Below are 26,378 nucleotides of genomic sequence, written 5' to 3' on the forward strand. Positions count from 1 at the left end.
TTTTCTTTACATATTCTGAAAGCTGATGAGTTGTACATGTCCTTTCATGGGTTGGCAATGCTGGAAAAATGAAAAGATATCAAATTTCTTAATAAAATAAAAAAAGTAAATTTTCAAAATGACGTCATCAATTTTCAAGTTTACTTGGGCCTATCTCACTTATCCTTTGCCAATTTTCACCCAGATTTCAGTATGTTGTAGCTTATTAAATGTTCGTTCATTAATGTAATTACAATATTTTGATTGGATGGCGGCATCACCTCGTAAAAATGGATTGAATGTAATCTTGTCAAATTTGACCAGTTTACGTGTTATCTCTATGGGAGTGCAGTTTTTCTGGAAATGAAAATTGACATATTCTTTATCGAGCACTAGCTCACTTATACTTCGATGAATTTCTCCCAGATTTTAATATGTTGTAGCTGAGACTTTGGGCTATCGTTAATATGCTTTTCATTTTTTCATACGACGTCGAAATTACGTCAAGAAACTTGCTTGAATTTAAAGCTTATCTTCGATGTATTGCAAATATTTCTTTCTTTCTGCAACTTTCTTTGCAAAAACTCAAGAAAAACATACCCTATCACCACCATATTTTGCACATGTTTAGTTCATGTTACGTACATTGTTTCATTAAATAACAACTACTTGATCAGACGCCATCTTGGGTATGTAAATTAGGGTTAAAGGTCATAAATGTTTCATCCTGTATCTCGGTAGATACATATTCTATCTTTCCCATATTTTGCACACGTAAAGAACATGTTACAAGGATTATTTCACAAAATAATCACTTTTTGCTTAGATGCCATTTTGTCTTTGCAAAGTGGGGTGAAAGGTCATAAGTACTTCTTTCTTTATCTTCGTTATGACGTGTTATCTCTATGGGAGGACATTTTTCTAAGATGTGAAAATTAACATGACTATCTTTATCGAGCATTAGCTCACTTATGCTTCAGTGAATTTCTCCCAGATTTTAATATGTTGTAGCTGAGATTTTGGGCTATCATATAATGCCCTTCGTTTTTTCATACGATGTCGGGATAATGTCAAAAAACGTGGTTGAAATTAAAGCTTATCTTCGATGTATTGAGATATTTCTTTCTTTTTGCAACTTTGTTTGCAATAACTCAAGAAAACCAGGCCCCATCAGCCCAATATTTTGCACATGTTTAGTTCATGTCACGTACATTATTTCATACAATAACAACTACTTGATCGGACACCATCTAGGGTGAGTAAATTAGGGTCAAAGGTCGTAAATGTTTTATCCTGTATCTTGGTAAATACATGTCTTATCTTTCCCATATTTTGCATACGCAAAGACCATGTTAGAAGAATCATTTTAAAAATAACTACTTTTTGCTCAGATGCCATCTTGTCTGTGCAAAGTGGGGTCAAAGGTCATATACACTTTTTTCTCTGTCTTCGTTATGACGTGTTATCTGTATGGGAGGAAATTTTTCTAGTTGTGAAAATTGACATGATTGTCTTTATCGAGCACTAGCTCACTTATGCTTCAGTGAATTTCTCCCAGATTTTAATATATTGTAGCTGAGATTTTGGGCTATCATATTATGCCCTTCGTTTTTTCATACGATGTCGGGATAACGTCAAAAAACGTGGTTGAAATTAAAGCTTATCTTCGATGTATTGAAATATTTCTTTCTTTTTGCAACTTTGTTTGCAATAACTCAAGAAAACCAGGCCCCATCAGCCCAATATTTTGCACATGTTTAGTTCATGTCACGTACATTATTTCATACAATAACAACTACTTGATCGGACACCATCTTGGGTGAGTAAATTAGGGTCAAAGGTCATAAATGTTTCATCCTGTATCTTGGTGAATAATGTCCTATCTTTCCCATATTTTGCACACGCAAAGACCATGTTACAAGAATCATTTCACAAGATGACCACATTTTGCTCAGATGCTATCTTGTCTGTGCAAAGTGGGGTCAAAGGTCATGTACATCTTTCTCTAGCTTCGTTATGACGTGTTATCTCTATGAGAGGGAATTTTTCTAGATGTGAAAATTGACACGATTGTCTTTATCGAGCACTAGCTCACTTACCCTTCGATGAATTTCTCTCATATTTTAATATGTTGTAGCTGAGACTTTGCGCTATCGCTTATGTGCCTCCGTTTTTCACACGACGTCAAATTCACGTCGAAAAACTTGGCTAAAATTAAAGCTTTCTTTTGATGTATTTTCATATTTCTTTTTTTTTTTTTGAACTTTCTTTGCAATAATTCAAGAAAAACAGGCCCTTTCCCCTAACAAAAAAGTCCTGTGGTACTCCCTGTGGTACTTGTCGGTACCACACAATGTACCACATAAATAAAATGTTACCACAGGAACTGTGTGGTACTGTTTTACAGGCTCATGTGGTACTCCCTGTGGTACTGGTTGGTATCACACAATGTACCACACAAATATATGTTAACACAGGAACTGTGTGGTACTGTGTCACAGGCTCGTGTGGTACTCTGGGATGTACCACAGGGCAGTACCACAGGACATTACCACAGGAAAGTACCACAGGACAGTACCACAGGACAGTACAACAAGACAGTATACACACAAAGTGTCCTGTGGTATTTTGGGACATACCACAGGAGAGTACAACAGGAAAGTACCACAGGACAGTACCACACGACTTGTTCTGTGGTATTTTAGGACGTACCACAGGGCAGTACCACAGGGCAGTTCCACAGGACAGTACCACAGGAATTGTCCTTTGGTATTTTGGGACATACCACAGGACAGTACCACAGGATAGTACCACAGGACAGTACCTCACGACTTGTCCTGTGGTATTTTGGGACGTACCACAGGACAGTACCACAGGGCAGTACCACAGGACAGTACCACAGGACAGTACCACAGGAAAGTACCATAGGATAGTACCACAGGACAGTACCACACGACTTGTCCTGTGGTATTTTGGGACGTACCACAGGACAGTACCACAGGACAGTACCACAGGAAAGTACCACAGGATAGTACCACAGAACATTACCACACGACTTGTCCTGTGGTATTCTGGGACGTACCACAGGACAGTACCACAGGACAATACCACAGGGCAGTACCACATGACAATACCACAGGAAAGTACCACAGGATAGTACCACAGGACAGTACCACACGACTTGTCCTGTGGTATTTTGGGACGTACCACAGGACAGTACCACAGGGCAGTACCACAGGACAGTACCACAGGAAAGTACCACAGGAAAGTACCACAGGATAGTACCACAGGACAGTACCACACGACTTGTCCTGTGGTATTTTGGGACGTACCACAGGGCAGTACCACAGGACAGTACCACAGGAAAGTACCACAGGATAGAACCACAGGACAGTACCACACGACTTGTCCTGTGGTATTTTGGGACGTACCACAGGACAGTACCACAGGACAATACCACAGGGCAGTACCACAGGACAGTACCACAGGAAAGTACCACAGGATAGTACCACAGGACAGTACCACAGGACAGTACAACAAGACAGTATACACACAAAGTGTCCTGTGGTATTTTGGGACATACCACAGGAGAGTACAACAGGAAAGTACCACAGGACAGTACCACACGACTTGTTCTGTGGTATTTTAGGACGTACCACAGGGCAGTACCACAGGGCAGTTCCACAGGACAGTACCACAGGAATTGTCCTTTGGTATTTTGGGACATACCACAGGACAGTACCACAGGATAGTACCACAGGACAGTACCTCACGACTTGTCCTGTGGTATTTTGGGACGTACCACAGGACAGTACCACAGGGCAGTACCACAGGACAGTACCACAGGACAGTACCACAGGAAAGTACCATAGGATAGTACCACAGGACAGTACCACACGACTTGTCCTGTGGTATTTTGGGACGTACCACAGGACAGTACCACAGGACAGTACCACAGGAAAGTACCACAGGATAGTACCACAGAACATTACCACACGACTTGTCCTGTGGTATTCTGGGACGTACCACAGGACAGTACCACAGGACAATACCACAGGGCAGTACCACATGACAATACCACAGGAAAGTACCACAGGATAGTACCACAGGACAGTACCACACGACTTGTCCTGTGGTATTTTGGGACGTACCACAGGACAGTACCACAGGGCAGTACCACAGGACAGTACCACAGGAAAGTACCACAGGAAAGTACCACAGGATAGTACCACAGGACAGTACCACACGACTTGTCCTGTGGTATTTTGGGACGTACCACAGGGCAGTACCACAGGACAGTACCACAGGAAAGTACCACAGGATAGAACCACAGGACAGTACCACACGACTTGTCCTGTGGTATTTTGGGACGTACCACAGGACAGTACCACAGGACAATACCACAGGGCAGTACCACAGGACAGTACCACAGGAAAGTACCACAGGATAGTACCACAGGACAGTACCACACGACTTGTCCTGTGGTATTTTGGGACGTACAACAGGGCAGTACCACAGGACAGTACCACAGGATAGTACCACAGGACAGTACCACACGACTTGTCCTGTGGTATTTTGGGACATACCACAGGACAGTACCACAGGAATTGTCCTGTGGTATTTTGGGACGTACCACACGACAGTACCACAGGATAGTACCACAGGACAGTACCACACGACTTGTCCTGTGGTATTTTGGGGCGTACCACAGGACAGTACCACAGGGCAGTACCACAGGGCAGTACCACAGGACAGTACCACAGGATAGTACCACCAGACAGTACCACATGACTTGTCCTGTGGTATTTTGGGACGTACCACAGGACAGTACCACACGAATTGTCCTGTGGAATTTTGGGATGTACCACATGACAGTACGACAGGAATTCCTGTGGTAATTTTCGATGTATACCACAGGAGAGTACCACAGGAACTGTCCAAAATCCCACAGGAAAATCATAATATGGTGCTATTCCACACAGAAGTACCACACAGCAAATTAAATTTGTAAGTACCACAGAAAAATGCTACAGGATATTCTTTTTTTTTTTCTTAACATTTTATACCTGAGGACTATCACATCAGGAGTACCACACAGGAAAATTGTAAGGCAGAATCAACTGAAATCTATAACAAAAATGCAAACAAAAAAGCACATATTAATATTCCTCAATTAATTGATAGATGACTTATGCTGTGAATTATAACAATTGATTTGCCATTACTTATCCTGTCCTATACTCCTACAGTATTACCTATTTAGTGAAAGTGCTGATGTAAAGCATGAGAAATTTCATAAGGACTTCTGTGGTACTCCTGTGGTACTCCTGTGGTACTCCTGTGGTACAAATTTTTACATAGCTCATGAATATTCATAAAAAGCACTCTAGATTTTAGAAAATACATATATGACTTAAAAAGTCAAAGTATTAATGATGGAACTTATTTTGAACTTTATGAAAGATTGTCTAATTATGTTATGTTATTCCCAATATCATAGATATCGTTATGAAAGTGGAATTTCATATCTTGATAATAAAGTATAATCGAGTTAGTAACCATGCCTTAATGCTTTACGGATAGATGGCCATATATATGTGTACTGATACGGTCGATGGCTACCTAGGAATAGAATATGACTATATAGATCTATTATAGGACTAGATTGGCACTTGGCCATTAGACTCTGGTTTGAGGTTTATATGTTAGGAGTAGGACAGGTTATTAAGTAGGGCCATGTTTGTCCTGAAATCCATCACTCACCTATCACGAATATTCCTTGATATGTGGCTAAAATTCTCCCAAATTTTTTTTTTTCGATCTATCCTGTGTGGTACTCTCCTGTGGTACCATGGAAATGCTGTGTGGTACTGCCCTGTGGTAATGCTGTGTGGTAATGATCGACCTGTGGTACTGTCCCAAAATACCACAGGACAGTTCCTGTGGTACTGTTCTGTGGTACTAGTCCTGTGGTACTGCCCTGTGGTACGTCCCAAAATACCACAGGAATTCCTGTGGTACTGCCCTGTGGTACGTCCCAAAATACCACAGGAATTCCTGTGGTACTGTCCTGTGGTACTGTTCTGTGGTACCGGTCCTGTGGTACTGCCCTGTGGTATGTCCCAAAATACCACAGGAATTCCTGTGGTACTGTCCTGTGGTATGTCCCAAAATACCACAGGACAATTCCTGTGGTACTGTCCTGTGGTACTTTCCTGTGGTACTTTCCTGTGGTACTGTCCTGTGGTACTGTCCTGTGGTACCGTCCTGTGGTAATTACCACAGGAGTACCACAGGACTTTTTCGTAAGGGTCACCCCATTATTTTGCACATGTTTAGTTTGTCACGTACAATATTTAATAAAACAACAACATCATGATCGGACACCATATTGGGTATGTAAATTAGGGTCAAAGGTCATTAATATTTCATCCTGTATCTTAGTGAATACATGTCCTATCTTTCCCATATTTTGCATACGCAAAGACCATGTTACAAGAATTTTTTTCACAAAATAACCACCTTTTTGCTCAGATGCCATCTTGGGTGTGCAAAGTGGGGTCAAAGGTCAAATACACTTCATTCTGTATCTTCGTTGGTGTATACGGAATTCAGTGCCAAAGATGGCAGGTCTGACTCCCTTTTCTAAATGAAAATCCAAACATCAAAAGCCCAATGTCCCCTTAACTGAACCCATTAACATTAGTAACAACTTAATTCGTAGATTTGTTTACCCAGTATATTTCATTCTAAGCAAGTCTACTTTTGTAATTTGGTCTTAATTAAAATCAGGTTTAGCTGTGGATGGTACATGGAACACACACACACGCACACACACACAAACTATTTGAAAAATATAACAAACTGCTTTATCCACAAGTATAAAACCCTTCACACTGGTGGGTTTTTTTTTCATTGTTCATCGTCTCATGATCAAGTGTTGACATTGGTAAAGTGAGAGCTGACGTGTGCAGCATATCAATGTCAGAATGCAATCTATTTACTGCACACGGAACCTCAATTATGATAAGAGACTGCTTCTTACTTCTACTCATTTGGTGTGACCAAAGAAAGCAGATGCCTGTACATGTATAGCAATGTGTTCCATTTGTATGTCGTTTTGAGTATATTTTGTAACAAAGGTTCACCTCTTTGTGTATATAGCCATCATGTGATAATCATTAGGTATTGTACTTGCAGTCACAAAAATGAGGCAAAAGCAGTCATTTGTTTTAGGTCACTGGTTACACAGAATTTATTCCTCTGTTTTTAGATACATACAAATTTGAAGACCTCTGGTCTAAGGGTGCACACTAACAGCAGGGGCGGACCCAGGAATTCCATAAAAGGGGGCCCGTTTCGAAAACAAAATGGGGAATGTTCACTCTTTTTTGGTTTTACACGTGTATCAACAAGTAATAACTTTCCCTTGAGAATGGCGAGAACATGCTTGCCTCAACGTCAAGATTGGGTAGGCCCTTTTCAGGGCCACACACTTACCCTGGAAAGAATACCTAGCAGACTGCAAAACCTTCTACCACCCAACGTTCTACCACCATGGAAGCCTTCAAAGATTTCATCAAATAATAAAGAGGGATCACATGCCCGATGCACGACAAGATGCTTTTAATCGTTATGTAATTGGATTGCGCACCAAACACACTGTCATCACATACAGCATATTCCAACTTTCTGAGCTATGACTCCACTTGATTTTACTAATAACAGTTGTTGACAACTGAATATTACGTTCAATTATAAATATGCACTTTTTATTGTCATGTACATTATGTATCACATGCAGGTGATAATTATCGGGTGCTTTCAACACAATTATTGATTAATCAGTGAGTTGATTATACAACTCTCAATGAGAATATAACAGCATCACCTGTATCTGCTCAAACAAAGGTTTAAAGCTTGAGGGGACATAATAGTGAAGGTGCGGCAATTACAAATAGGTGTACAAGGTATGAGCCATTGCAACAGTCCGAGTAAAATCCCAGGTCGCTTTGGTGAAATACATTGGCCACGTCACTCTCCGAAGAGGCCTCAATTGTGATCATGAACTGCAGTTAATGATGGGAAAAGGGGACTATGTAGCAAGTATTACGGGATAAGCCTATGTGTACCTTTTTACATAACCGTGGTCAAAGAACTGGTCAGCAAAAATTATCTCTTTTGTTTCTTTTTGCCATCGGGGGAGCATCCAGAGAGAGTAATACCAATATGATTGAAATAGCTCCCTCTCTCAGCTGGGGACTTATTGTCAAACTAACGGGTTACGTGCTGCTACAAGGTATTCTCTCCCCCCCCCCCCCCCCCCCAGTACGCAAGTCCTGACCAGCACTGACATACGACAAAAAGGGAAAAATAACCGTATGTACACTGTCTTAGTACCTGCCAAAAAACAATATTAATGCATGTACATAATTGAGAATGCAGGTTGTAAAAAGCAAATAAAACTGATTGTAAAGTACGGTACACTTGAGGTTGATCTGACTGAACTGTGTGTTGGATCAACGGCTTCAAGCAAAAACCATGCATTATATGGCATAGACTTGATATAACACAGACAAATAAACATCTGTAATGAAAGGTACAAACAAAGCATATCTGCAAAGTATGACACAAAAATTGCATGTCTTGTTGCTTTAAATGTGGTTCTGTGATGGCAGCCTCTAAGGGTTATACTACATGTAGAGTAAGCTGTATTGCATAAAGCATATAAAGTCATATTCAATAGAAATATGGGCACTTAACTTATCTGGTTGCTGTGATTACCCCTGTGGTAAGTTTTCTTCTACGGAGGTAACATCATGACCATGCAAATGAAATTAAGATTATAACAAATTATCACACACACACACACACACAAAAAAAATATATTAGCCAAGGCATATACATTATAACAATACATTCTGAATACCTATGACATTCATATAGTACACACATTAATGAAAATGTTGTTGTCTTGAAGTCTACATCAAAGCCTTGACATTGTCAAGAATAATAAGAGACGCCATGTAACTTCATGTTTTCTTAAATAACGATACCACATAACACACTGGCCATCTGAAGTGGCACCTCAACCTAGATTGTCGAACCGGTGGATCCAACTTTGCAGCGGGTGGATTAGTCGCTATTTCAAACTAACAAAGTATGTGCTCCTACACTCCCCGTAAGCCCCCCCCCCCCCCCCCACGCCCCCCTCTCCTTCTGGACCTGCCACTGAACAGGTGTCTGACACAATCTATGGCATTTGCACAAGCACACATGTCATTTTTTTTTACAATATAAGTCACTACTAAAAACAATACCCATGCATTTTTTTTTCATCAAAGCACAAAGAATTACAGCTCAAGGCCTCACTTGTCACACTGAACCAAGTGTCTTAACTATCTCTGAGGTTGAATGAGGGCGGTCAATATCTACCATACTCTTGGTATTCTTCATACAGTTTACATGATATTGTTAGATTAATAACAACTCCTTATTTTATATAAAACATGATATACACATGTGAGTATCTCTTATGGCTATTCAAAGCTTTCTTTGCTTGATTCACTTCACAGTATACACAGCACCTCTATTATAAATACATATGTATATCAAACTACAGATGAGTATAACTCTTAGAGCAAACTAACTCTTTCCTGTTATTCAACTCACTCTGATAAAACCAGCAAACTACCATGTATTATGCTCTTTTATGTAGCCTTTATGATCATGAAATATTTCTTAGAACTGTGCATACACTTACTATAAAAGTGGAAATTTTCGCAGTGTTGAGATTTTCACGGTGTTGAGATTTTCGCGCATTTCGCGCAATCAGAAACTAGCAGGAAAATAAAGCACGCTAATATTTTTGCTTGCCATATGTTCCCGTAATTACTATCTTGATTCCGCGGAATTAGAAACACGTGAAACTCTTCTTACCGGGCCAGGCGCAAAAAATTATCCACTTTTACAGTAGTGCGCATTCTCAGAATTTCCATATCCAAAAAGGTACGTCATGCTCAGGCAAAACAAAAAACAATACAGACTCCATACACATGATAATCTAAATGCATGTTGCATGTAAACCTAGCAAATATTTGCCTCTCTACATATGAGTGATAGTATGTGTAATTTAGCAAAATAAGAATCTTCACTAAAATCCTCCACATAGACAAACTATTTTATTTTCTACACATCCACTAATGTCAAAAACAGTTTCATTCATTATCCCTTAGAAAAATAATTCTTTGTTCTGCAATACTTTGCAGATCACAATATGGCTGTTGGCAGTAACATCTACATCACCAGTTTTTGTACCAGAATTCAATTTAGCAGTCCAAGTTGTGATCAATAAGCTACACACCAAATATCCAGGTCAAGAGTATTGTTTTCAGGGAAACATCATGTTTTTGTTGTCAACCATTTCAAGTTTGTAAATGGAATATCATTGAGTGAGTGTTTTTTGTTTACGACATACAATGTATTGATGACGATTACGAGCTAACAAAAGGTTCCCTGCTTTTTAAGACGCTGTCTAGGGAAGACAGCGTGCATCTTGGTATTAAGGGGGTGGTATTCTTCATGGCAGCCTTCCATACTCCCTGTCTTGTAGCGGCTTCTCTTCTATGGTGATGGGGTGGAATGCCTACTAGCACAGGGAGCTGGTGGGTAGGGGTTGATTTCAGGCAGCCTGTCATGGTGAAGAGGGCAGAGTTGAGTTGGACATCCACCTTCTTAGTATGGCACCTATGCCCTCAGGCAGAGACACAGTATTCAGCTGAAGCATAGACAAGGGCGAGAGCGGTGGAGTGGTGAATGGTAAAATCGCCTCCTGAGTTAGGCCTAATAGTCTACTTAGAAGGCACACTCTAGCAGATGCTTTCCCAGCTACATTCAGGGCATGGTGATGGAAAGTGAGTGAGAGTGTCTTCCATGCCATGCAGTTTGATGTAGGGTTGACAGTCATCTACACGGTAGAGATAGATATGATCCACAGATGGTCCGATCATTTGGGCCTTCAATAGTAGACTCCTAGTCTCGGTATCACATCAAGAGAATACTGCAAAGCTGGCATGTTCTCTCTATTGAGCAAGGCCTGGCGAAAAAGATAAGAAAGACTTACTGTTACCGATGCAAGAAATTCCTTTTTCAATATCATTGAAATATTAGCATAAATATGATATATGCCGTGTGCTGGGAGAAAAATCAACTGTGATAACTGATATTGATATGGACTTTTAACTTCAAAAGGCTTTCTTGTGTATATTTCAGACATATTGGCGTGAATTTATGAAGGTAATGCAATTGAAATCATGTTTTAAACTATGGAGAATTTGTATAGAGCGCCAAGTGTCACATGGTCTACCGTAACAAGAGGAATGTTCATGTGCATCTTACTTTCACGAATATAATTTTTTTTGTATATGAATTATACGCCAATGGCAATTAGCAAAAATTTCATGCCACAAAAAATGCTATCAGGCCCAATTTGTGGAAATATTGTGCTGCAAATATGTCATGTTTTACAGTATTTTTTTTTACAAATTAGGCTATATGACACTTGATGCTCCATATAAATTGTCTATGGTTTAAAGCATGGTTTCAGCCATGATCGGTGAGAATTAGTCATGGTATTTTCAAAAAGATGAAAATGTAAAAAATTTATGCATAACGTATGATGGACAATGCACGACAAGTGTCAGATGAAGCGTGTTTGCAATAGCTCACTTGGGCCTTTGGCTCGAGTGTGATGAAAAGGAGAGGATACTAAACTTACCTCTGCAACACTTGGATGATAGGTTGGAGGTGTCAGGCACAAACACCGGCCATTTCAACCTTCAACAAGCAAAAGAAAAGCCATTGGATATTGATCATATGGATATAATCCAAGATTGATGTGTTATTTCACCAGTTCTTTGCTTGCTCAATATCTGCCAAACACTAATAAATGATAGGAATCAATCAATACGAACTGTTGAGGAAACAGGGGTTTGAACACTAGTTAAAATAATTTGGGTGAAAGGATTCAAAACTTGTGGTATATATACCACATACATGACCGAGTCGAATCTTGTGTTAAAACCATGATGAGTCACAGTCGTCACTCTGTGTTTTATCTGTCTCATGTCTGTGCTTTGTTTTACTTCAATTCTATATCTGCTCTATTTCATTTTAATTCTGTTCTACATTGTATGATTGTATTCTGCAATGATCACATTTCTGAGCTTTAATGAAACTGTCATTAGCTACTACTTTGAAACAAAATTGGTAAATCTCATCTCATATCTACATCAACTGCCACTTAATATCTTATTAATAGCACTATTGCCAAAATACACTTACAGCTAGGATTAGTCTCTCACTAAGTATTTTCTGAATGATACGGTACTCATCTTTTCATTTCACATTGTCATGGATCACAATATTTCTTTCAATGAACAAAGATCATTACTTTTGTCACATGTTTTTGTCTAATCCGATGTCTTAATATTACAGTCGTCTTGTATCTTTTTGTCTTATAATGTCAGTTTTTTTCTGGAGTAATCTTACTTTTGTTGAAGTTTTGTTTCATATTCACAAGCATGATCTTTTCAGTGGAACCCTCCATGCTTTGCATGCTTTCCTCATTGCATTTTTTTTTCTTTTATCTTCAATCACTTCTGTATTTAACTATAATGTATCACTACTTCTGAGTCTTTTTTTGTATACTCTCTCCTACATTTGTAATGATATATTCTGTTTACCTAAATCTGCACTACAAAAGGAAATATGAGAAATGAAAATAAATCTTTATTGATTTGAGAATATACCACATTACTTTGCATAAACTCACTATACCACTCATCAAAACTGTATTCTAATAGCCTCATGGTAACTGTAATAAAGGGGAATAACTTCAGCATGAAGTGTATCGATACCTGTGCTATATACATGATCAATCAATGTATCACCTTCTGTTGTAGCATCAAGTACATGTTGTTGATATCCATAAGAACACATCAATTTATACACACATGAATCACTTGAATTTTGTCTGAGATTTTCATTAAAGTCACCAATAACTATGCATTTTGTACTTCTTTGCTGCAATTCCATAAGCAACCTCTTTAGTTTCTTACAAAATTGTTTCTTGTCATATCTAGGAGGTCTATATATCACTGAAATGAGACATGAAGAACAAGTTACTGCAAATGTAATATATTCTAGATTATTGACATGTAAATCCAGCCTACTAATAGATTTGACTTTACTATACACTGCAACTCCACCATGTGCTTGATTTTTCAGTGCAGAAAATAAGGGACTTTCATCAGAATAAGACTTTGACCGAGGCTGATTGTACATTTTAAACTGATCTAGATTGACATCAAAAATGTCATCATTAAGCCAAGTTTCAGTTAAACAAATAATATCCAAATTTTTTATTAGAGAATTTGATTGGATATCTTTAAAATGTGCTTTAAGACCTTGAATATTATGTAACAATATACTCATAGTTGCAATGGAGACATCATTGCCAATGTTTGTGTCATCAACAAATGTTGGCATGTTTTCTAAACTTTCTTGAACAGCTGGATTGCAATACACAACTTTTGGATCAAAATCTTCAATCGTTAGTCCACCTAATGATCTAACACGGCTCAGAGCTACATATGCTTGCCCAGGTAAAAATATATTTTTCAGAGAAACAACAGCTTTTTCCACTGTCATGCCTTGTACTTTATGTATTGTGCATGCGTATGCTAATTTCAAGGGAAATTGTTTCCTAGTATATTTTTTTCCGATTGATTCCTGTTGCATTTCTATTGACTGAATTCCTACCTTTTCATTGTCAAATTTTACCACCACATTTGTAGGTCTTGCGTTTTCATTTACTCTTACTATGTCAGTTACAGTGCCAATGCAGCCATTTGATAAGCCTTTGGTCACATTCACATTTTTGATAAGCATCACTCTAGAATTTTCAGCAATCCAAAGATACGCTAGCAAGGAAGCTTTAGTACATCTCCGTGGCTTGTCACATCTTTTGTTTTTACCCTCATTATCAAGTTCAGAATCTTCTGCATCAATACATATGATATTTGTGCATTTCTTGTGAAGCATTATTTTATTCCAGTCATTTACTTGTTTATTTGAAGAATATATATGCAATCCATCCTCACATTGTTCTCCAGTTTGGCATGATTGAAGAACTGCTATATCATCAGTAGATAAGTCATCTTTCTTTCCTTTTATCCTTAATTTGTTCAAAAGAACAGCAAACTTTGTATCATCCTTTTGTCTCATTATTTCATCCAAGTTGATTATAGAGAAGTTGTCTGTCCATAAAGAACTTTGCAGTGTATCTTTATACAAAGGAGTACCTTTTACTGGGGGTAACTGATAGAAATCTCCAACTGCAATAACTGAAACCTTTCCAAATGGAGTATTATCTCGTGTCTGCTTTATTTGCCTTAAACGTCCATGTATATACCACAACAGCTTCTGATCAACCATGGATATTTCATCAATTATTAGTATCTGCAATTGACCCAGCTGATTACGTAAATGACTTATCTTTTCTTCTCCAAGGGGTTGGTAAGGTAGTGTAGCAGAAATGGGTATGGACAGAGCATTATGAATAGTACTACCACCAATGTTGTAAGCTGCAATTCCAGTTGGAGCTACTTTCATAATTGAAATATCATCTGGATTGTGCATCATTCTGCTAAGAATTCTTGTCCCTTCATTACATATGCATTTCACTAGATGACTTTTTCCTGTTCCAGCACCACCTGTCACAAATATCTGAAATGTTGCTGGTTCTTTTCCGTTAACTCTGTCAAGACACCATTGTCGTATTTTGTAGAACACCTTTTGCTGCTTGCTATTTAAAGTTCTTAATAAGACATTACTGTCTTCTCTCGAAATGCTACATGATCGAAATTCTATGCCGTATGACTCTTTCTCCTGAGATTTAGACTCAAGATCTGGGATTCTAAATTCATTGTCAGCATCTTCAACTTCTTCATGGATTTTAGCTGTTTCATGTCTTTCAATTTCTGTTTCTGGACAGAGTAATCCCCATGCATCTTCTTGTGGACCAAATTTCTCAAGATAATCTTGTGCTTGATCAATTATATCAGCATTTTTTTCAAACTGCCTGAGATTTTCACTGACAATACTTTTGACACTTTCCAGGTTCTTATTATACATTCGTACAGATCCAGTTTGGTAAAATTCCTGATATGTCAAAAATTGGTTAGGTTTTAACTGTTTATCAATGCGGAATGGCAAATACAGTTGCAGTATACTCTGATAATATTTTTCTGGGGTTACGGTCGGTGAAAAACGAGGATATCTTACTACAGCATCATTGGTTCTTGATCGTTTCTGTACATAGCCCAGCTGATCTCTCAGTTTGAACACTTTCTGTTTCGGTTTCTTACCCTTTATATCAGATTCACTGAGTAGTCTATACTTTGAACAAAATGTGGCTAAACACATATTTTCAAATTCAAAATCATCAGGTCGGGCTTTATATTTATCAATTCTGTTTGGCATCCATGGACTCCTATCATCATCGTCTCGTCTGCTTTGAATGACACTCAGTGGTAAACTCATTCTCACAGGGTTTGGTCCAACAGGTATAAACTCTACTTTTCTTGAGCACTCTTTCAGTCTCAGGCTACAAACACGATACACACTTTCTTGCGCTGAAACTTCACGGTTTTGCATATACACATGCCCTATTTCTTTCATACTTTTCCGAGCATCTTCATTGCCCTCTTTCATTTCACTTTCTGCATTTTTCAAGAGCAAACCCATCTCTCTTTCTGCTTTTGACATGTATGACACAACATAAACAATGCAGGCATACTCATTTGTTATATACTGCAAATCCATATTGGCATTCCAAGCTCTGAGTAAGAATGGATTGTATTGATTCACCCATATATCTTTTGGATCTCTTCTCATGACTATATCTTCTTTTGTAGCTACAACATTATAGGCATCTTCAAATTCCTTTTGACACATCCCAAGAACTTCAAAGAGCTGTCTAGCATTATCATATGTCCGTTCCATACATGATGAATTCTTTACTGTAGACAGAATATCTTGAGCTTCATCTGTAACTTCCGGATTACCATCAGGCTTCACAACAAATGTTCTCTGAGAAGGTGGTCTTGGAAAATTAAATCTACAGGTAGTTCCCTTTTTCTTGCATGATTTTGAATGTTTCTTTGAATGAAGTTGAACATTCTTCACTATTTCATATAGTTCTTCATCTTCATCCTCACATGGAATGTTGCATGAAATGTATTTATCAACAAAATCTGTGACATTTTCATCTTTGTCAATACCCAAGTTAGGTGCGTTTTCAACCCAGAATAAACAGTGTGTGTGTGGAGATCCTCTCTGTTGAAATTCAATTCTGTAGAAGTAGTCAATTATTTTGCCAATAGGTTCTGCCGGAGAAAGAATCACTTTGTTCAAAAATGCATGAAAGCGTTTGTCAAACATACGAGCTACTGTCACTGGATTTGACTTTAATAAATTACACTTATCTGTCCAATCTAGATCATTTGCTTTTCTTCTATCACCTTGTTGATTTAGCAATGTATTAATAACTTCAGGCCATCTCATCTCAGCTGAAGAAAATGATGCAAACCATGTAGGCTTTCCAAGTTGTCTAACCATTGCTAATACATCTCTCTGCGTAGATTGCCAGTATGGAGGTGTTCCCCGTATTTGTTTCAGAAATTTGTATCCTTTATTCGAATCCAGTATCTCATGAAGTTTTCTTGCATCTTTTAGATCTGAACATTGCATCGATATGGGATTATCTATTTCCTCTGAGCTTTTTCTGAGAGCTATAGAAACATTAGAAACTATTTGTTGCAGTTCATATATACACTGAGCATAAAATATATATTCTGTATTTTTTGCAAATCTGTTGTCTACATGCATCAGGCGATTATGTAAATAACGACCAAGTGTTACTTCAGTGTACCTGGTATCATGAAATGTTGGCTGGCCAGTTGGAAATAGAGTAGGAAAACATTTTGCCTCATTACTCTTATCCATCAACAGAGATACAGGACTATTCTTTTCACAAGGTGCACAACATATAATATCATCGAAAAACTGATCAAGCACTTCCTGCCTCATATCAACCTTCTGTAAACATGTGTCCAACTGAATACCTTGTAATCGTCCATCTTGATCATCCTCTATATCATCGTCATCATCGTCATCATCATTAGTTTCATTTGAATCCAATGGTTTAACACAAACTGCTCGACTATTTTTCTCTGATAAATCAGAGCTCCATTCATTATCTATAGCAATATCAGAATACCACTTATTATTTTTCCTCAAATATTTCAATGCAGCTAGCACATTCTTTTTCTTGACAAATTGATATTCATAATATCCTTTATATGACAGTTTCCTCTTCAATTTTACACGAATGAATTGATCATCAGTCTCTGGTCGAGGTAATATCTTTACAGTTTCGTCTGTGCGTGAAGGTACACAAACTGTTGGGCCATGTACTCCATATTGTCCTCCTTTAGGCAGGTTCAAAATTTTCATAAATGGAATGTTTAGTGCAATCAAATGCGTTTCCAACTGATTCAGATTTCCAAGTTCCGCAGGAATAGCATGTAATTCTAAGTTATTTCTACTAGCTTCAGCAGGCATATTACCAGCTAATAATTTCCTGTGGCAAGTGTAACAAATCCATAAAGAATTTCTTGGTGACTTTACTATTTGACAGTCAATATCACAGTCATCACTGCATGTATGCAAGTACTCCTCTTTTAAGCATTTTGTATCATTATATTTTGCTTTTGTGCACTTCAATACTTGATTTTTGAATAATAATTTCAAGCATACACAACATACATATTCAGGGCCATGTGAAACAATTTCCCTATATTTTTTCAAAACATGGTCACAATTTCTCATATCAATTTTCTCTTGCTTTTTTCGTTTCATGTTTCTTATTGCAACTTGCTGTCTGTACACAGAATTTGTCTTGTACTTAATGTTAGCAACTTTTCTCATAATTTTCTTTAGCCTCTCTCTGAATAAAGCCTTGCTGTGATATCTAGCTTTCCTCAGTTTCCTAAGCCTTTCTCTGAATGAAGCATTGCTGTGATATCTAGCTTTCCTCAGTCTCTTAAGCCACTCTCTATATAAAACATTGCTTCCATAGTTAAATTTTCTCATTTTCTTCAGCTTTTCTCTGAATGAAGCATTGTTTTGATATCTAGCTTTCATGTGTGTACTCATTGCTTTCTTCACATTTTCTCTGTAAGTGGGATCCAAGGTGTACTTGTCTTTTTGTCTCTTCTTAATTTTGTTTTTCTTTTCTAACCTGTAAGGTATATTTGTTTGATATTTTACTTTCTCTGCAGCTGCTTTTTTTACTTTGCGGAATGGAAAACACTGATCAATTGAAAAAAATTCCGTTTCTAACTGCTTTTGCTCATTTTTTTTCTTCTCTCTTTGTGCTCTCATTTGATCTCTATTTTTTTGTCTGGTAGTCTTAGCACTACGTTTTTTTCTTCGTTTTTTCCTTTTTGTAGTTTGCATAGTAGTTTTGACATCTTCAGATTCTTCAGTGTGCCTTCTCATTTTAACTGCAGGTTCCATGTCATCCTCTAATACTTCATCGTTCAATACATTGATTTGACAATCATTGACTTGTTTTGTAACTTTCTTATTTGTTGTGAGTTTTCTCTTTCTTGTCACAGGTCTTTCCATATCAGTAACATTTTGTGATCTTAACAGCTTTGGACATGAACTTGATGTTTGGATCCTTGGACACACAGATTCTATAATATCATAATGATTGCCATTTGTGTGTTGCAAGTAAATGCCTCTTTGTGATGTAACAATTCCAAACTGCAGTTTGCTTGCACCAAATAATTTCCATTTTGAACAGTTATCTTCATATATATAAATATCAGTATCTAGTAGATTTGATAAGGCTATTATTTCCAATTCTGTAGCCCATGTGCCATTGTTGAATACTCTTTCTTTTGCAATGTATTCTACAATATCTGTGTATCCTGATCTTAAAAGGCTTACATAATCTCCCTTGTTTTGTAAAATATGTTTAACTACTGCTTTTCGAACATCACGGTGTGAATCTTCCTTGCCACATGTGACATATGATATAGCTCTGTAAAAGCAATTTCCATCACCAGTAATTCTATAGATACTCAATGGTCGTGACAGAATAGTAATATCATCGTTTTCTACCATATCTTTTTGCATATCAGTACTGCTACATTTGTCATTAACCTTTAAACCTAATTTGCAACAAAACTTCTCTCTATCAAATTTATTCACAGGACTGTACTTGAGATTAATATTTTTTATTTCTCCCACTTGTTTCACCTCGGATGCATCAATATCGACATTTACTGTCTGTTCACATGTGTTTTGTAATGGAATTTGTGCCTCATGCAGGTTTGCTGCCATTATTTGTTTTGATGTCATTTTCCTCATTCTAACACTGCATTTCTTTAATGTCAAGGTTTTAGTAATCTTAGATGATAAATCATGACTTTCCTTCTTGTTTTCTACACTTGTATCTGAAGTCACATGAAATACAGGTAATTTCTCATCCAAAGTACTAGACAGAACAGTAGTTACACTTTCCACTGCATCAAAATGATTGCCTCCAGTGAACAGAATATATATGCCTCTCTCAGTTGTTACTTTGTTGTAGTATCCAGGTTTTCTTGCAGACAATATTTGCCAATTTTCTGTTCGATCATCATACACATATATATCACGATCTAGCATATGTGCCATTGAACTAATATCTGTGTGACCAGCCCATGTTCCTAAATCCATCAATTTCTCTTGAAGTACAAAATCCCTGACACTCTGATATTTCATTGTGTCTATTATATTCTTAAATAAATCACCCTTTTCCAGCAAATGTGCCACATTGGATTTCCTGAGCATGAAATGGTTTCTTTCGCTGCCAGTAACTACATGAGCAATACTTCTGTAAAAGCAGTTGCCATCACCCATAACTCTCTTGATATTTACAGGTTTCCCAATATACAAACTTTCATTTCTATCCTCCATTGATTCATTGGCAGTACCACTGTAACTGAAATTCAATTTATTGCACAAAGACTGTTTGTCTACGTACGTAATCGGCACAAATTTGAAATTTCGATCTCTTTTTTCTGTTGTCTTTTCAACTGAAACAAATTCAACTTCATTCTCATTTCCATAGTCATCACTGTTTACAATTACTCTGTTTTTCTTTGTTTCATTTTGAGTCTTACAGGTATCACTGTTATTTCCTTTAACATGATCACAATGTTTTGAAATGTTGCTACTTTGATCATTTGTATTCCTACATGCAGTATTTACTGAGTTTGATCTCTTGGAGCCACTAGTTGTCAATGCATTTTTCTTAAAATTGGATTCTAATGCCAGACCGGTTAGTTCAAACTGAGTAGTACGTAAATCACATGCCATTGATTTTGCCAAATTCAAACAGTGTACCTGTATACCTTGCCATGATGAAATGCTAAGCAAGACACTGCATCCATCTTGTACCAAGTATCCATCATGACTTCTGGAATGAGAATCAAATACATAATAACCGTTATCATGTGTAATGATTGCAAATGTACTCTCAGCAAAATTCATAAGACATGCATCATATCTGCACAGTTCTTGTTCTAAGGCTTGGCTCAATGACAAAGCACCAAAATTTGACAAATTGTTTTGATTTCCATCCAACACTCCATATTTTGATTCAGCATATGTTATTTGAAAGTTATCATCCAGAATATGAAGTTCCTTGGGTAATTCATCTATCATTACAAGCTCTTCATTCAGTGGTGAATCCTTCTTTATGTAATAATACAACTCATTCCCAAATGTCAGAATCTGATCAAGATCACGAGGTCTCATTTCGATTCCATTCTTTGTTTGGGTGTAGAGAACTGCCACAAGGGAATTACATGCACACTGTTTGCCAGCAGTGTAACCAAATCGTTGATCACCTTGATTAAAATTTCCTTGTGCGATTGTTTTGGTCATAGGATATGACTGCCTTCTACCACATTCAGAACTTGAGAGTGAAACAGGCTTACAGACACATTCTTCAGTCTCTAAATCACTTGCAGCTGGTTCATCATCTAATACATGTACTATTGATTCCTGTACATCATATGAATTGTGGTGGTCAGCACTTTTCGCAGAATCATCATTCACTACTATGCAGTCAGATGGATTAGTAGTTTTTTCACTTTCAGGCAAGAATATTGATTCATTACAAACTTCAGCACACTGTGTAGCTGAAACAGGTCTCTGACATGGAGAGTGAACACTTACATCTGTACAACAATTCACAGGGAACAATTCCTTCACTGATAATTGTCTGTCACTTTCAACATCTTTTCTTCCACTGTAACATGGGTTTAGTTCATGCACATTGTGCATTCTGTCACATTTCACTTTGGAGATATCATTCGAGCTTGTGTTCTCTCTACTTGTGGAATTACTGTCCTCATGGTCAGATGTTTCATTCTTACACAACTTTTCATTCTTTGCTACATGTTCTCCTTCAGGAATGTCAGGTTTGACCTTTCCATTATTACGCACCTGTGAGTCAGCATTTTTTTCCGGTAGCACACTTTGTCTGTTGATCTTCGTGAAACGACCTTTCTTTCTTGGTTGCCGTGCATTTCCACCTCCATAGAGCCTGTTCACATTCCAAACTTCTTTTTCAATGTCTGTGGAAGGGACAGAGGCACATGTAGTCTGATCACATTTTGGTACGCAACATTCATTACTCATATTCGGAGTGCTTTTAGCCACATCAGCCCAACTTCTCTGTGTTTTTGCATAGATTTGCTCAGTGTATTTTGCCATCACACGAGGTGACTGAACACACTTTGAATATACATTCAATACAGATTCAGTATATACCTGCAGACTATCATTTCGTTCTGTGTCCAAGTTTGCATTCACATTTTGCTTCACGAGTTTACGAGGTTCTTTTTGCTTCGTTTCTGCTTTTGATTTCTTGCCCTTGCTGGTCTTGGCTCTTTTCTGTTTTTCAAGATAGTACGCTTTCATTGATTTGCCAATGTAGGTCACACCAGGTTGGAGAATCACACCATTTACTGATCTCACTGAGCTCTTGTAATTGCTCTTGGTCTTGGGATTGTCAGTCATTGTTTGGGATGTTTTCAGTTTTCTTTTCTCAATCATTTTTGTCTTCCTTGACTTCATAGTTGTCCAACCATCATCAACTGCAGTTCCTAATGGCTGAAATTGGCTCTTGGTCAGATTTGTCATGAATGTCGAATCTGATTCAACTCTTTCACAAACTGCTCTTTTCTTAACAGACACATTTGTCATTTCTGGAATTCCAACTTTGTTCTTTCTTTTCACATACCTCTTTTTCAGTCTCTTGGTTGGTTTCTTTTTCTGATTGCTCTTGCATGATGAATGTGAAACATCAACACCAAAATCTTCATCACCAAGGTCTTCAAGAAGCTCATATCTATTGAAATGACAGGGAATGCCAATTCTGTCAAAGATGCGATGGGCAACATTATTGCTTCCACATGCAGAACATATCCAAATCAACCTTACAACACACAGTCTAGCATCAGAAATGGTTCCTGTACACATCACATGAAACTGCTTGCCACAACCCTCACATAGTACTTTGCTTTCATCTTCATTGATCACATTGCAACATGCATCACATTCACTGACCTCTACATTTCTCATCAAGTCACAACTATGGAGGATATCTAGGATATCACCAATAACAGTCTTGAATTCACTTACTTCCATTGTCAAACTACAGGGTTCGAATCTTTAAAAGTAGATACCTATTACCAAATAAATGTATAGTAATCAACTATTCAATCAATACAGATATATTCCTTCAATTGATCACTATACTTATATGAATCACGTCTACTCCACTAGTATTACGATTGACAGCAAAACTGTCAATTTGTACTGCCTTGAAAGTTGTACTGATATATAACTGTGTACTGTATTTCACTGTACAATGTACTTCCAATAAGGCTGTGACACTGATCCTTATAATGTTTCTACCAACAGGTGGCGCTTTTTGTCTACCAAGAGAAATTATCTGTGCAATGTGTGTGCTGTTTAATTTCAGCAAACTATGCCTTTATCTTGAGATTATGCTCTTTGCAATAAAAGTTTGAATTTTACCAATTATACTTTTACTTTTATTGCACAGTAAATGTGTCTCTCTTAATAAAGGCTTTTTGCAACAAAGATTTCTATTTCAACAATTACTCTTTGTCTTCACTGACAATTATTTAAAGCCTGTAAATAAAAGAAACTGTAATGTTTCTGTCTTGAGATGACTCCCTTTGCAATAAAAGTATGTCTTTCACCAATTGTGCTTTTGCATTCGCAACCCAACAATTTCAAAAATCCCCTGAAGGTGCAATATTATCGTCCCTCCCTTCGTCTTTCACTACACAAGTATGATGCTTTTGTCTGTAGATGGCGCTCTTCAAATATTTTTTACAGAATTAACAATTAACTAAAATTTATGACTCACTTTCACATTCTTTCCAGTTCTTTCAAGGTCTTTCTTCCAAGTTACCTCGAGTTTCTGACTCTTCGATTCTGATTTTGACTCTTTCAAGTTCTTTCAAAAATTTTCAAGTTCTTTTAACTTTTTTCAATGTCTTTCAAGTTTTTTTTCAATGTCTTTCAACCTATCTGCCACAGCTCTGCTTAACTTACCAACTAGCTTCAAAGTGCTAGGACTATTGACTTGAGCTGCCAACACACTTTTTGATTGTGAACTTCTTTGACTCTGATTCTGACTCTCCCCGACTCTGATTCTAATTATTTTTGATTCTGATTCTCTTTGATTCTGATTGTGACTCACTTTGATTCTGATTCTCTTTGACTCTGATTCTCACTCTCTATGATTCTGACTCTGACTCTTTCAAGTTCTTTCAACTTTTTTCAATGTCTTTCAAGTCTTTTCAATATCTTTCAAGTTTATTCAATCTAATTCAAGTTTTTTCACTGTCTTTCAACCTATCTGTCACAACTCTGCTTGACTCACCAACTAGCTTCAAAGTGCTAGGAATAATTGACTTGAACTGCCAACAAATAGACTGTTTGATTCTGATTTTCTTTATGATTCTCACACTCCTTGATTCTGATTCTGATTCACTTTGACTCTGATTCTGATTCACTTTGACTCTGATTCTGATTCTCTTTGATTCTGATTCTGAGTCTGTTTGATTCTCATTGACACTCTTTGATTGACACTTTTTGATTGACACTCTTTGATTGACACTCTTTGATTCTGATTCTGACTCTCTTGCTGTTTACCACAACTCTTCTTGACTCACCAACTAGCTACAAAGTGCTAGAGGCTTATTGTCATGAGTTGCCAATAAACAGACTTTAGGATGACAATATAAATGAGATTCTCGATGGAAAATCAAATGAAAGCAATTCTCAAAGACTCAAGATCATGAGTAATGAGGGTGAAGGTGAAATGGTATGAGATGGTATGTAAAATGAAGATGACCGAACAGATGACATGTACTGAAAACGACAAACACATGTACAAACACACTTTTCACAAACAGAAACAGAAATCTCCTTCCAGAGCAACCAGTACCTGTCAAAATAAACACAAAAGAAAATGGTAATCGCAAACATTTTACAAAATGCTCAAGAAAAAACCCCCAAAGAAAATGGAAATTTGTAATGCATTTGTTTCCCTTCAAGATCATTAATCACATATCACTCTAAACTTGCTTGTTAAAGGGGATGCCAGTAACTGATCAATGGAAATCAGCGGAATTACTCGGGATGATTATTCCAATTCATGTGGGATTCATTTAACATTACATTACTGTGTGAAAACTGTTTACTTCAAAATAATCTCATATTCAAGTAATGTCCAGTTTAATGTTTACTGTAAAAGTGGAAATTTCCGGTGTTGAAATTTTCACACATTTTGCGCAACCAGAAACTAACGCGAAAATAAAAACATGCGAATATTTTTGTTTGCCATACGATCCTGTGCATGATGTCTTGATTCCGCGGAATTAAAAACACGCAAAACTCTTCTGACCCGGCCTAGCGCGAAAAATTAGTCGCACGAAAATATCCACCTTTACAGTATACCATAACATGCCCATACGGTGACGGGGCATTAAACTGTACATTACTTTAATATGACACTGTTCTGAAGCAAATCATTTTTACTCAACAATGGATCATACTCTTAAATGAACCCCACAAGAATTGAAACAATCATCCCAAGCATTCCCACCGATTCCTATTAATCCCACACTAGCCATCCTCTTTAACTAATAAATGCAGCAATCTCTAACCTTCAAATTTGACCATGCACCAGTACAACTTACAATTTTATCTTCCTATTTATACCTGTTTCCAACCAAGTAACATTTCCACTAACCATTTAAATAAGCTCTGGAGATATTTCTAAATCTAGCAAATTGTGTCACAACCTAACAATAAATGTACCTTTACCAAAAACCAACAATAGGCAATTACTCCCTTTGGGAAGATACAATGTTGCACAATGCCACTTAACACTAAGACCAACCACACACTCAGCACACATATTCCTTTACTGATAAACAAGAGATCGTATAGTCTCAAGTCACGATACATTACCAGTACATTGTATTTCAAACCAATCATAGAACCCTAATGCATCTTGCAACTACAGTGTAACCTGATAACTGGTAAAATAAAAACAACTGATAAATGCACGAAAGTATGTACACCATTAAAATCCAAATCACTGTGTCAATTAACCCAACCACCATCACCCCTGTGCAAAACTGCACTATTAGTACATTAAAATTATAGTTACAGCTCATTATTCCAAAGGTTCATAATATCGAAAACTCATTAATCCGAAAAAATGATGAGGTCTCTTACTCAAAAGGTTCGTTAATCCGAAAAATGAAATAAGGTTCGATAAACTGAAGGCTCGTTAGTACGAAAATGAAACAATGCTCTTAATTCCAAAGATTTGTTACAGACCGCATATCACATCAAAAAAAAAAAAAAAAAAAAAAAACCTTCGGAATAACGAACCATATTTCAGTTTCGAATAAACAAACCTTCAAATAACGCACCCTATTTCATTTTCAAGTAAATAGGGCTTCAGAATAGCAAGCCCTTTTCCAATTTTGATTTAATGAACCTTCAGAATATCAAACTTTCAGAATAACGCCATAAATGTTTGGATTAAATGACCCTTTTTCATTCCCAGATTAACAAACCTCTAATTACAAGGAATGTGTGTGTTTCGGATTAACGACCCTTCACAATAACAATGCCTCTGAATAACGAACCTTCGAAAT

At 37.3% G+C, this 26,378-nt stretch overlaps 1 long non-coding RNA gene across 2 annotated transcripts; it reads right to left on the bottom strand.

The window, feature by feature from the left end:
* Nucleotides 1-9,195: 9,195 nt before the first annotated feature.
* LOC140238457 (uncharacterized) lies at nt 9,196-26,079 on the bottom strand. Of its 2 annotated transcripts, none has more exons than XR_011901914.1 (5): nt 22,409-26,079; nt 21,610-21,740; nt 20,511-20,575; nt 11,756-11,814; nt 9,196-11,074 (listed from the first exon to the last, which is right to left on the bottom strand). It is a non-coding gene; the product is annotated as an uncharacterized lncRNA (long non-coding RNA). The 2 variants fall into 2 exon arrangements; XR_011901913.1 differs by having other exon boundaries at nt 20,503-20,575.
* Nucleotides 26,080-26,378: the final 299 nt, after the last annotated feature.

This window comes from Diadema setosum, chromosome 15 (genome assembly GCF_964275005.1).
Source record: "Diadema setosum chromosome 15, eeDiaSeto1, whole genome shotgun sequence".
Taxonomy (NCBI): domain Eukaryota; kingdom Metazoa; phylum Echinodermata; class Echinoidea; order Diadematoida; family Diadematidae; genus Diadema; species Diadema setosum.